Source organism: Colias eurytheme, chromosome 26, assembly GCF_061535395.1.
Source record: "Colias eurytheme isolate Ceu_HAF_F1 chromosome 26, ilColEury1 Martin Lab GWU primary, whole genome shotgun sequence".
NCBI lineage: Eukaryota > Metazoa > Arthropoda > Insecta > Lepidoptera > Pieridae > Colias > Colias eurytheme.
Genome location: NC_143005.1, coordinates 2,964,089 through 2,978,095, shown reverse-complemented (window position 1 = coordinate 2,978,095; position 14,007 = coordinate 2,964,089). Strand labels below are relative to the sequence as shown.

General features: G+C 30.9%; 1 protein-coding gene across 2 annotated transcripts in view; it reads right to left on the bottom strand.

Annotated features, from left to right (window-relative positions):
* Positions 1 to 14,007, bottom strand: part of LOC149897089 (uncharacterized) — a 99,430-nt gene that overhangs the window by 28,896 nt on the left and 56,527 nt on the right. The window lies entirely within an intron of this gene.

Genomic DNA, 14,007 nt, shown 5'->3' with positions numbered 1-14,007 from the left:
TATCAGCCCTAATAGTGCAGTCAAGTGTGTGCCGTATTTATAATACGGCTCTAATGTAATTAAAGTCATGGAACACACCTAGTGTAAAATTTCCATTAGAATATTATACCCATCCAAATAATTGGTGACGTCATTAATTTTAATTGAGTTCAACATAATATTTTAGGAAACGCTAACGAACGTTGTCTTTGAAACTATATTATATTGCTATATATTATCTACTTATTAAATATATATAGTAAATACATAATACCCGAATAGAATAGCAATTATTATAAAAGAATAAGTAACTGAAGCGATCACTTCAAATTTTTCCTTTTTTTATTATAACGAAACAAAAATATAAAAGCTTGTAATAATTATACAAGTGCGTAAAATAGAAACAAAAACTTCGCATTTTAAGAAAAGCAGTAATTTCTGTGGTAATTTCCAAGATATTTCCGTTAGCGAGAATTCTCGTGTTCCACATTCAACGAATTCATAGTACTTAAAGTTAATACACAAGACAGTATTTAAATTTTAAAACCATTTCATCGCATAGCTTACAACGTTTATGTGTGATTTAGGGCAATTTCGCTCATAAAACAATGCGAATCGGCCATTTTTCATCGTGCTGTCACATTTCTAGAATTTTGCGATTTTAAAATGAAGATTCTATTTTTGAATGCTATTTCTTACGACGCGAAGTAGGTTAATAAAACTAAAAAATATCCCTTTTCTTGAAAGTGGTGCACAGGCATCTACAGAGTACGTATACGTACTCTGTAGATGCCTGATCTATAGAGATACAATTTGAAAAAGAAGACTAAAGATTATTTTTTCTCAGAATTTTACAGATTAATAACAACAGAATTGATAGCCAACCCTAAAATAAATGTTTTATTTTTTTATGAACAAAACAAAATAAATACAATAGAAAGCACCTAACATAAATTAAAAACTGAGTCACCAATTAGTATGTATTGTGAACTTGACTAAAATTTGAAACCAATACATTATTAATTACTTATTGCGTATCATGGCTCGGGGTGAATGCACTCAGGCCAAACAGCTGATTGAAGCGCGAACATAATATTTTTGTCGATATAAACGATGTGGACATAAAAATATATTATATCGTAATACATATTATAGGTACATAATAAAATATCTTTTTCTTATAATTAATAGTACAGATAGCTTACTCTTATAATTATACTGATACATAGAATACCTACAGCCTTATCTAATGTTTTATTCATAAGAAAAATTACCAAAGATTGTAATATAATTTAGCCTTTAGGTATTACGCAAATTTAAATGTAAATTTATGACATGAATAATTATGTTTTTTAAAACATGCCATTTCCTTATGACTACTGAATTTACTACTGTTTTAATTTACTAAATTTGGTGTCTAAATTCTAATCATGACATGATGTTGCTAATTATTATTTGCCCCAGAAATAAAGCTTGGTCATCTATAAAGAAGACAAACACACACTCATGGACTAAGTAGCCCTACTGAGGCTACTGCACTAAAATATCATTGTATAGTTTATACTATGCTAATACGATATTTTCCCATACACGCATACATTAAAGTGATCACCCCATTTTTGAAATAGGTTAAAATAACTGAAGCTCACTGAACGCTCACTATTTGCCAGGTTACTGGGTAAATCGGGTATTAACTTTGTAAACACATTGTATGCACGACAAATAATTGTTTTATGTAACGCACACTGACATCGTGTGTGATTTGAAAGCGATTTGCGTAAAAAGATAATAATATAAACAAGGAAAATGTACATTTAGTTGATAGGTGGAAACCTTCCTCGTGTTATTTGAATTCGAGGGAACCATTAAGTCAATCAAGTAGATTTATTTCTGAACATGAAAATCTATAGGTTTGTTAGAAATTGGGTTAATACAAGGACTATCTTTGAACAACTAGAAATGGAATATACTCCTTGGTGTCCCCTGAAGTTCTGAAACACCAATTTCAATTATGAAATATTTATGTATATACCTATAATTTAGAAAGTTCTCACCTAACTTACATGTTCTGGAACAAGAAAGTAGAGTTAGGCTATTGACAAACAATAAAGATTAAGTATAATATCATGAGAAAAGTTCCAAACTGTACCTAGTCCTAAATTAAGATATAAATAATAATTTTGAAATAAACCAAAAACTAAATGAAGCCTATGGCTTCTTTATCTATACTAATATTATAAAGCTGAAGAGTTTGTTTGTTTGTTTGTTTGTTTGAACGCGCTAATCTCGGGAATTACTGGTCCGATTTGAAAAATTCTTTGGGTGTTAGATAGCCCACTTATCGAGGAAGGTTATAGGCTATATTATATCATCACGCTACGACCAACAGGGGTGGAGCCACGGGGGTGAAACCGCGCGGAGCAGCTAGTATATTATAATAAGCAGTGCTTTAAATATAAATAGTCGATTTATTTATTTTATTGTTTCCTGTCCTTGACAATTTGTACGTTTTCACAATTTTTAGGTGCAAAATTCAAAGTTATCGTCTTGACAACAAGGTTTTTTACCATATATATTATGTCAACTTCCGTGGATAAAATCTGTATATTTCCGCATTTTAAACAAATACATAGTAATATGTATTTTTAAATATTTAGCTCACACCATTTTTCATTTAGCATTTTTGTCGCCTTGTCTGTCCTGAGAACATTAGGGTTCGTTGGCTGTTTGTTTTATAATCTACCAGGAAAGAGAATATTTTGAGTTATAAATCATCACCAATAAACGATATAGAATAAGGTTGCTATGTAAAATATTATGCTAAGTTTTACGTTAATGAATTTAGAATAGTTTTAATTTAAAAACACTCAGGACTGTGGCTGCTTAACCTCACTATAACCATAGTATAAAGATACTATAACGTTAGCTACTATTAAGTATTCTGTTCTATACCAAGATATATATACCAAGATTATTCTCTGATTAAAGTAAAGATAGAAAATGTTATCTTTGTAATAACACCACTTCAAGAACCCTTAGAGATAAATTATAAACAAATAAGATTAGATAAATATCACGTATGTAATATATCTGTAATATGTTTTGGCTATAACTACTGAGTGTACAAAAATAATTTATAAAATAGACAATGGTATAAGGAATCAGAAATAGAGAATGACTTATTTGGAGTATAAAAGCTGGTTTAATGCTCTAAGTAAACAGCATATATCATGTAACACTGAAAAATTTATGTAAAAATAAATTTCCTATGCAAATGCTAACACGATTATCTTGTCAATATAAAATACAATTAAACACATAATAAGAAATAAATACAATCGCTGCTATCATATGTGTTTACTACAAACGACCTTAATAAAATTGATAAGACCGCCTTGAAATCGTAAAAAAGAACAATAATAACAATACGTATTTTCTCTAAGGGTTACAAAGATTATAAAACTAATCTCATAATACAAAACAATGTTATTACTAAACAGCTTATTACAGTTTTTACTTGCATATACTTGGAGTACACTTTTCGTAGTTTTTATAGTACACTTTTCTGTTGTAAGGTGGCGTTATAAATCTTCAATGGGTTTTGACGGACTAAGCGCAAGCTAAATGAGTTGCAATATTTGTAAAATTTACTTAATAAGTAGTACTGATACAGAAACTGAGGAACTACTTTTTAATACAGAAAAAGATTTCTGTCAATTTCAAAAGTACAAAAGTCTTCATTAAATGATTTTTGTTCTAGTTACTAATTTTAACTGATGCGATGTACAATTGTATATATGTATAATATGAAGAATGAAGATATCGATTTAACAACCTAGCCGCGTCTCTGAATAATAAACAAGACGGCGAATAGAAAATATTATATGCTTCTATTGGAAAAGTAAACATTTTTCTTACGGGCTTAGTAAATGTTTGTAGAAATTGAATACATAGTCATATTATTATTAAGGGAAAGTGAAAACGATCGTTAACAAACAGTATTTTAACTTAATTTAGTTCACAATATTTCTTATGCATAAAAATATATCCTGAATATTTTCCTACATAATTTTTAGTGATAAAATATTACAAAACTTTATCATTTATTATCAATAAATTTTTAAAAACAGTTATAAATCGTCAGTAACTTGACCCGCCAACCAAGAACGACAAATAACCTTGTTTTTGCTTTATGACATCTTCGTTTCGTATAAAAATCGCATAATTCTTGTAAGAAAATATAGCTAGGAATAAGTGCCAGCCTGCGAGCCTGCAAGCTCCTTATGGAAAACTATAATATTTGCAAAAAAATCAATACACGTGCTATTCATATGGCTATTCATAGTGGTTAATTATTCTGGTATAATATATCTATATGTTAAATTCTATACAACTTATTTAACATATTTTTACAAATTCATTTAGATTTTATTATGATATGTGATAGGCACATTCCCACTAACTATAAGACATATAAAACAAAGAATCATGCCACAAAGCACAGAACGAAATAGTTAAAACGCCTTAAGGACGCTGTCACAAATCTGCGTTACTCAAATTTAGGTATCTAACGACGTAACTTTGTTCGCGGCAATATCACGCTCACGTAAACATAGCGCATTCCATTTTATAGACCATCTTCATACTTGATATTATTTTTAATTTTTGATATTATGTATTTTTATTGAAATTGATTCCAGAAGATTACTAGGAACTTTAAAAATTCATTTTGTTACTTTTATTAGTAGGTACGATCCTAATAAGTATGTTAGTATATTCAAACAACTATTTTACATCATTATTTCATTGAATAATAATCTATGAATTGTATACAATATCAAAGCTTTTTAAGAAATGTAGAATTATTATCATACATATGATGTTACCGGCACTGTATTAAATCCGGCATTGTATACAATTCTTAGTAAATGTATGTTATTCCGAAAAATAGTCGGAATTAAATAAATTATAGGTATTCGTCACATAACACATTACCTAGGATACTCTTAAATCTGAACTTTTCCTACGTAGCAAACACATTTGCAAGTGTGGGTAGTTTTTGGGGTAGCTATTAACCAATATGAGGTCAAAACTAAAATTTTACATCTTTTCGTCATGGGTGTCATTTTCAAGGTTTTGGAGTAGCTCTTAACAAATATGAGGTCAAAACTAAAATCCAAGATGGCGCCGACGAAAATTTGACTTTTTTCGTGATGGGTGTCATTTTCATGGTTTTTGGGGTAGCTATTAACGAATATGAGGTTAAAACCAAAATCCAAGATAGAGCCGACGAAAATTTGACTTTTTTCGTGATGGGTGTCATTTTCATGGTTTTTGGGGTAGCTATTAACGAATATGAGGTTAAAACCAAAATCCAAGATGGCGCCGACGAAAATTTGACATCTTTTCGTCATAGGTGTAATTTTCTTAATAATAAAGAAGTAAACTAAAATAAAATAACAAAGATTTTCGTCGGCGCCATCTTGGATTTTATTTTTGACCTCATATTGGTTAATAGCTACCCCAAAAACCATGAAAATGACACCCATGACGAAAAGATGTAAAATTTTCGTCGGCGCCATCTTGGATTTTATTTTTGACCTCATATTGGTTAATAGCTACCCCAAAAACCATGAAAATGACACCCATGACGAAAAGATGTCAAATTTTCACCGGCGCCATCTTGGATTTTAGTTCTGACCTCATATTGCGTAATATCCACCCCAAAAATCATGAAAATGACACCCATCACGGAAAGATGTAAAATTTTCGTCGGCGCCATCTTGGATTTTATTTTTGACCTCATATTGGTTAATAGCTACCCCAAAAACCATGAAAATGACACCCATGACGAAAAGATGTAAAATTTTCGTCGGCGCCATCTTGGATTTTAGTTTTGACCTCATATTAGTTAATAGCTACCCCAAAAACCATGAAAATGACACCCATGACGAAAAGATGTCAAATTTTCACCGGCGCCATCTTGGATTTTAGTTTTGACCTCATATTAGTTAATAGCTACCCCAAAAACCATGAAAATGACACCCATGATGAAAAGATGTAAAATTTTCGTCGGCGCCATCTTGGATTTTATTTTTGACCTCATATTGGTTAATAGCTACCCCAAAAACCATGAAAATGACACCCATGACGAAAAGATGTAAAATTTTCGTCGGCGCCATCTTGGATTTTAGTTTTGACCTCATATTAGTTAATAGCTACCCCAAAAACCATGAAAATGATACCCATGATGAAAAGATGTAAAATTTTCGTCGGCGCCATCTTGGATTTTATTTTTGACCTCATATTGATTAATAGCTACCCCAAAAACCATGAAAATGACACCCATGACGAAAAGATGGCAAATTTTCGTCGGCGCCATTTTGGATTTAAGTTTTGTCAAATTGTTTTACCCCACCAATCCGTTCAACAACCCATAAAAAAAGAGGATCTCAGTCAACATAATTTTTAAAACATAATTTTAAATTACAAATAACTGGAATATGAAACTTATACAGTTTATTCTTATAAAGTATCAAATATTTCAAATCACGAAAACGACAGTATACGCACAATAATCTTTTTCTAATTCGTTTTTATTTTTGGGACGAGGAGCGATACACCCGTCCTTCCAAGAGCGCTTCTGAGCGCGGTCTGACGACCCGCGAGAGCAAAATGTATGAAGAAATCGACAAGTATTTTTAATTTAGCTTATAATTGAAATAAAATTTTGATTTAGATACAAAAAAATTATCACAATCTATAAAGGACTATATATCCCTCAATAATTTATAGGTAAGAAGATAGATTAGGCTTTTAATTTTCTTAAAAGTGTACCGGTTTAGACCCCATTTTTTTGCATTTTATGCCATCATTGTGCTGGGAAAATCGTATTTCAGTGACAATTTTGTATGACGTCGTACAATTTTTATAAGATGATCGTAGAACTGAATATATTATCTTTAAATTAAGATATTACTTTGTTCTCACGTGTAAGTGCTTTGAGTTAAAATTGTACCGTAAAATAGCGGTTTTTGTTAAAAATCTGTTATAGCACCCTTAAAATATCCTAATGGACACTCCCAAAACATTTTTAAAAAACTCTTTGATTTTTCTTTGTAACCAATTATAGCCTTGTTATGAAACCTTGTGATCAATGTTCTACCAATGAACACTATTACAAAACATCACGATTAACTGTGAAAATTTACGGTTAAATATGTGAATGTCGCATGTCTTCATATGCGCCAATATAAACAACAATAATTATTATTACAACTTATTTATATTTGTTTTGTTTGGAACAGATTGTATTTATATAATTTAAAGGATTTGGATTTTTTTTTCATATTTACATTTGCATCGATATTTAGTGACGATGAAAAATCGTTACTTTGAAGTCTAAATAAATATTATTCAATCATTTTCATGATTTGATAACATAATGTTTATCAACGTAAAGGTCATTTGATATTCATTTATATTAATTTTACTGGTACGTGTATATTTTTTTCTTATATCTACTAATAACTGATAACTATTTAAAAGCATGATTTTTTTATTTTAATCAAAGCCATTTGTCTAGTAGACACTACCGTAAACGTGTTACCGTATTGTTGTGTTTAAAAGTATACGATATGCATAAATACAGTTTCATGTACAAAATGCAAACCATTGTTTTATTTTTGTCATTTATTTTAAATATCCATAGAAATACTTCACCAGAACAGCTGTTGTTTTGTGGAATCTTCCGAATATATGAGGCCATTGGAATATAAATAAAGGTTGACTGAATATTACCACAGTATTACAATATTATTTCCTATTGTAATACTGTGATATTACGTAATTGATATTTTTTAAAGTATATGGATTATGGATATGTCACAGCAAAAATCTTATCTGGGAATCGAAATTAGAATCTAAATTATTACATAAATGGTGATAAGTTATATTACGATGGTTATCATTGAATTAATATTTATGTATAAAGATAATCTAATCCTATCCGATTACAATTGAAAACACATCTAAAAAGTAATACCTAACCACTATTTTCTAGATTGTAGGCAAACTAAATACCTAATCTAACTCAGACTGAAAAACAAACATTAAATATGGTGTGTAAACTGTAATGTGATAAGATAGAGTTGTTTACAAATGTCTCTTGCGTGGAAGGTATAAATACGATTTTTGAATGAAATCCTTGTTCACTTCGCGATTAAATATAACTGTAATTTACATATATGTATTGGTTATTGAAAACTGTACACGTGTAACGTTTCTTAGTTAAATAATATAATTCATTAAAATATGATAAAAACACTCATCTTGTTTTATTACAATTATTATCTATTGTTGTCAAGTGATAACTGAAAACTTCAATACAAATACTTGTTTAATCATTAAAACATTACCACACAAACTTACGTAAAGTAATATCGTATTCCAAAACAAATTTAACATCAATTTTGCATTAAGTCCGTCAAAACAAGTCGATAATATTTTCATTGTGTAAATAGTGCCCCAGTTAATCCCATCACGTTTCAAGCATAAACAGATAAATACTCCATTATCCATAGTCAAAAGCCCATAGTTTAAAACCAATGACATCATAGTTAATTCGTACGTGCGGTAACAGTGAAGCTATTGAAATGGATTAATAAAAAATACTAAACACCATCAACACTGGCCTTGAATAACACGTGGTTTTAAAAATAAACGAGTCGTAGAATGCGCGGCAAACCCGTTTTGGGCACGCGTTGACATTTTTATTTTTTAACTTCCAAATCCTAACTTTGTATGCGGGCAATGGTGTTTCTAAAATAACTGTTTTGTTAAATATACAATTCCAGACCATAACATGAATTAATTAAATTACTAAAGTAGAGTCAGATAAATTGAAAGAAATATTTATTTATGACAATTTGATTGATTTAATTCAAACGTTTCATAAGAAGGCATATTTAATGCAAATGAATAGAAGTATAATCATTCAAAGCGATTCTATTATCATAATAAAAAAAATAGTCAAAAAAATATTCATCGTGCCTTCTTTAACTTTAGTCTTAGCAACAATTTCGACCTCAAACCGAGACATTATGAAGAGTTATGAAAATACTGTCTGTTTTTTATCTGTGCTTACAAAATGGCGCGTTTACCGAATTACCAGCACTGACAGATTTATAGGTTATTTACAGGCGTGAAACTGTACGCTTTGCATTCTAACCACGTGTTTACACGGCTGATTGTGGGATGTTCGTGATCTAAAATATATCCCTGGGTCAAAGCCAATCTCATACGCACGTGATACAGAAATACGATTCGGGAATTGACACTTTTAACTTCTACAATTTCTGTGATTCACGCGCCAATGTGAGGTCTACATAATCAATACATATAATAAAATTCTAGAAAAGTGGTGTCTGTACAATGAAAATATATAAAAAAAAAATAGCAGGGGTTATTACTAAATCGATCCCAAACCCAAAACTATCGTTAAAATTTTTTTTGTCTGTTTGTCTGTTTGTCCGTTTGTCCGTTTGTCTGTTTGTCTGTATGTTTGAACACGCTAATCTCAGAAACGGCTTATCCGATTTAAATGCGGTTTTCACTTATATGTTGTGGTAATCTTCATTTAACATTTAGTGTTAATTTCATGTCAATCGGTTTATAAATAAAAAAGTTATGACCATTTAAGTATTTACGGCGAACATTTGCTACTATTATACAGTGTACGATAAAACGTAAGTTATCTTTTATACGCTACAGTTATTTCTATAAAATGTCCAGGTGAACATATCGAAAGTCCCCAAGAGTGGGGTGGGGGTGGGGGGGTAAGCTGAGGTAGTAGGGGGGAGGGGTCAAATTAAAATTATGCTTATTTTTAGGTAAATTTTATACATAAAATGTCCTTTAAATTATGTCGCATTATAATATTTTTAACCCCCGACGCAAAAAGATGGGTGATAAGTGTTTGACCGCTGTGTGTGTCTGTGTGTGTATCTGTTTGTGCCACCGTAGCTCGCTAGCAGGTAATTAGATGCGGTTTTTTTGTTAGGCAGCATATTTTCCGACGCTGGTTCTTAGATAAACTGTATCAAAATAGGTTAATCCATTTATTATACCTAGGTATAAATATAGAGGTATAACTAAAGTTATCGAATACACTTTAGTGATATATTAAATGAAAAGTGAACCACCTATCAGTAACAATAAGTCAAATTTTATCAAAATCGGTTCATCCATTTATTTGATACTAGCGACCCGCCCCGGCTTCGCACGGGTGCAATGCTGATACTAAATACACTACAGAAAAACTGTGAACGTTGTATATAAAAACATAGCGGCCCGCTCCGGCTTCGCACGGGTATAAAATAGATAGCCGGGCGGCCGGCCGGTACCGCCGCAAACGCTACGTCCCGCAATTTTTAAATCTGTAATATCTTCGAAATATTCACTTAAATCATACGGTGTAAAGGGCCATATAGATCTATATTAAATAAACAATGTATTCAAGGTATTTAATTGGTTAAGGATTAATGCTGTATTGGTTAAAATCGCATCGAAAATTAGCCAATATTTGTCGTAAAAAGTAAATGACAAAAAAAAGGTATTGTGGGTTATCCATAAGAGATAGACATATACCATCGCGGACTTTTCTATAGACCTTTTCAATGTGTATAATACTTAGTACATTATTTTGATAAAACTCGTAGGGTTCAGCCTGCGTTTGCAGTGTAAGCGGAAAAAATGTAATTTTTTACGACATCACATCAGAAAACTTAAAAATAACAGTACTTCTCTACTATTTAATGGATGTTATTATACATATAAACCTTCCTCTTGAATCACTCTATCTATTAAAAAAAACCGCATCAAAATCCGTTGCGTAGTTTCAAAGATTTAAGCGTACAAAGGGACATAGGGACATAGGGACAGGGAAAGTGACTTTGTTTTATAATATGTAGTGATGATGATAGTGATGATGATACGGTATAAAAGTTGTAGGTAATAAAAAATGAATTTTGACTCAAGTGACATATGAAATGAAAGGGCATGACGTGTAAAGTATAATTGGACATATTTAATCAAAATCGGTTCATCCATTTACTATACCTATATATGGGTAAATTGGAATGAAAGAAACGATTGTTGTCAAGTATACCTAAGTGACATATCAAATGAAAGTGTATAACAGGTGAAGTACAGTTATAGTTCTATTTTTATCCAAATCGGTTTTTCCATTTATTAGATTACAGCACAGATTACAGCGGTAAAAGTGGGAATGAACAATAATCGAATGTGGTCAAATAATATCTCAAGCGGCATATCAAAATATGAAAGAGCAACGTGTGAATTACAATTAGTAATGTTTTATCGAATTCGGTTCATCCGTTTATTACACTTTAGGGGTGACAGTGGTTAGGTAAATAAACCAAATGGAGCATCAAACGACAGGATATGTCGTGTACATATAGGTACAATTAGATAATAATATGGTTTACATCAAAATCGGTTCTGCCATTTACTAGGGATGGAAAGGTTGAGTCTGTGAAAGAAGATGGGGATATGGGAGCGAGAGGATAGCCACACCCTGGAAATTTTGAATTCTACTCAAAGCCACATAGGCCTGGCGCGGCGCTTGGCAATTTTTTTCTTAAATATACCACTTCTTTTGCCACTGTGGTCCATTACAATTTGTGCACGGTTACGGCCCAACTTAAAAGATGTCAAGGAGCAACAAACTTATAGATATCAATATGATGTAGGAATGTATTATGGAGGTAAAGGTAGGTCTCGCTCACTTGAAAATATTACATAAAATAAGAAACCGAAGTTTAAAAATTAAAAAAAAAAACCCAACGCAATGAAGGAAAAGGAATAAATAATTTTACAAACTTCCCGACGATCTTTAAAATTATGATAATATGATAATGATGTATGGCAGCCCCGACGACTTTGTTTTTTATTTTTATAAATATTTAAAATAGTATTTATTTTTAAAGATCTTCGGGAAGTTTGTGAAATTATTTATTCCTTTTTCTATGCACTTTTTTTCGTTGCGTTGGGTTTTTTTTTTTAATTTAATTTTTATTGCACAGTCTAAACGGTTAAGTTACTACAGGCGCGAGACAGGAAAGATGAGCGCTGAGACAAACGTCAAAACGCAAAGGAATAGAAGGAATCCGCTACGATAGGTACTAATTGTCATAAGCGTATGATACGTTTTGCACAATTTTATTAAATTGCGACTGGATGAAAATTTTGTTCGTGATCGTCGTCGTCGTTGGTAGGGTGAACAAATCTTTGGTAAAACATCATCAGTACGCTTATGTCAATTAGTATCGATAGCGGATTCTATTCCTTTGCGTTTTGACGTTTGTCTCGGCACTCATTTGCTGCACAATTTATTGTCAAAAACATCCATACAAGGAAGGAAGGAAAATAAATTTGCTCCTTTCCCTCCTGGTGCCTAAAAAATAATATGACATAATTTAAAATAAATTTTACGTAGAAAATTAATTAGTTAGACATTTATCTTTTTAGCTCAGTTTAGTAATAAATTTTACTAAAAGTTTTTTTAATTATTTATGGTAGTACGTGTTTATTCAATAAAAGTTAAGTAGTAACTACTATGCAGTCACTATTCCACGCGGACGAAGTCGCGGGCACAGCTAGTTATTATAATACGAGCTGACCCGGTTAACGTTGTAGACACTATAATTATTAGACCTACCGACTATAGACAAAAATTTCATACAAATCGGTAAAGCAATTTAGATGGAATAAGATTACATACAATATTGTGACACGACCATGGCTCATTATTATCTACCGTGGCACGACCTAGGAATTTGAGTAAAATTAAATCGTAAAAAATCTCAATCAGCTGTTATTTTTCTTAACGTGAATATTCAATTTATAAAGCCAAGATGCTTTATAAATTGTCTATAATAATATCTTTAGTATGTAATCGTAAGGTTATCATCATCCTTTCTAACAAAATAATAGAACCGAAACATAATATAATAGCGTCCATATTAACAGTGAACCATAATTAAATAAACCACACGAACCATGAAAGTAATTTAAAGTATCTATTTTTAAATAACCATTACCTTGAAATTTGCGAGAATTACATGTGTGTTTTCGTTATCAAGTTGTTGCTTGGATCGAAGCTATCGCATTTTATAATCTAATGCGCATAAGTAGGTATATTTTGTAAATTTAATAGTTCAGATTATTTGAAGCATGTTCAAATGTACTGAAGGCATACGAATATACATAACTATAGACCGTATTTTATCTTTTTTAATATTGTTACATACAATAATTGATTAATGGCGCTTCCTGTTTGGCAACAATATAGATCTAAATTGTACAAAATGGTATGTAATAGCATTGAAGGCAATTTAAAAGTCAGCTGTTTTATATTCTTCTGAAATGGAGTCTACCCACAGTCTAGAATTTGTACTGGCAGCATACAAAAATAAATTACATTTTTATTCAATAAAACTGAATGAAATTTATGGATCACATGCTGCCTTTTAGGTTTTAGCTTGCGTAGGATAAAATATCAAATTGAGATCCATTTGTATGAATTTAGCGAAGTGAGCTCGAGCAAGAGGTCACTTATATTAAATTCTGCATTTTTTTGTAATTTAGTATCATATTATTATCTATCTGTGGCCATATAGTATACATATGAGTATATTGTAGGTTTATGTTCTTTTAATTGAATCCTTCTATAATATCAAATATATTATAAAAGAGATGATACATTTTTATACGTGATCATTATTCTATGAACGTTATTTAAGATATTTTAGTAGCAATAACAAATATCTTTACCCTAGATTTGTTACCCAATGCATTATTTCATTATTACGAAATAAATAAGAAATAAATAAATAATAAATAAATAAATTACTAAAAAGTGTCTTGTTTACAAACAATAGATGTTTGTAAAACGCGCAACTTTCCACGAAGAAAATGTTAACTATTCATTATTAAGATATCTATATG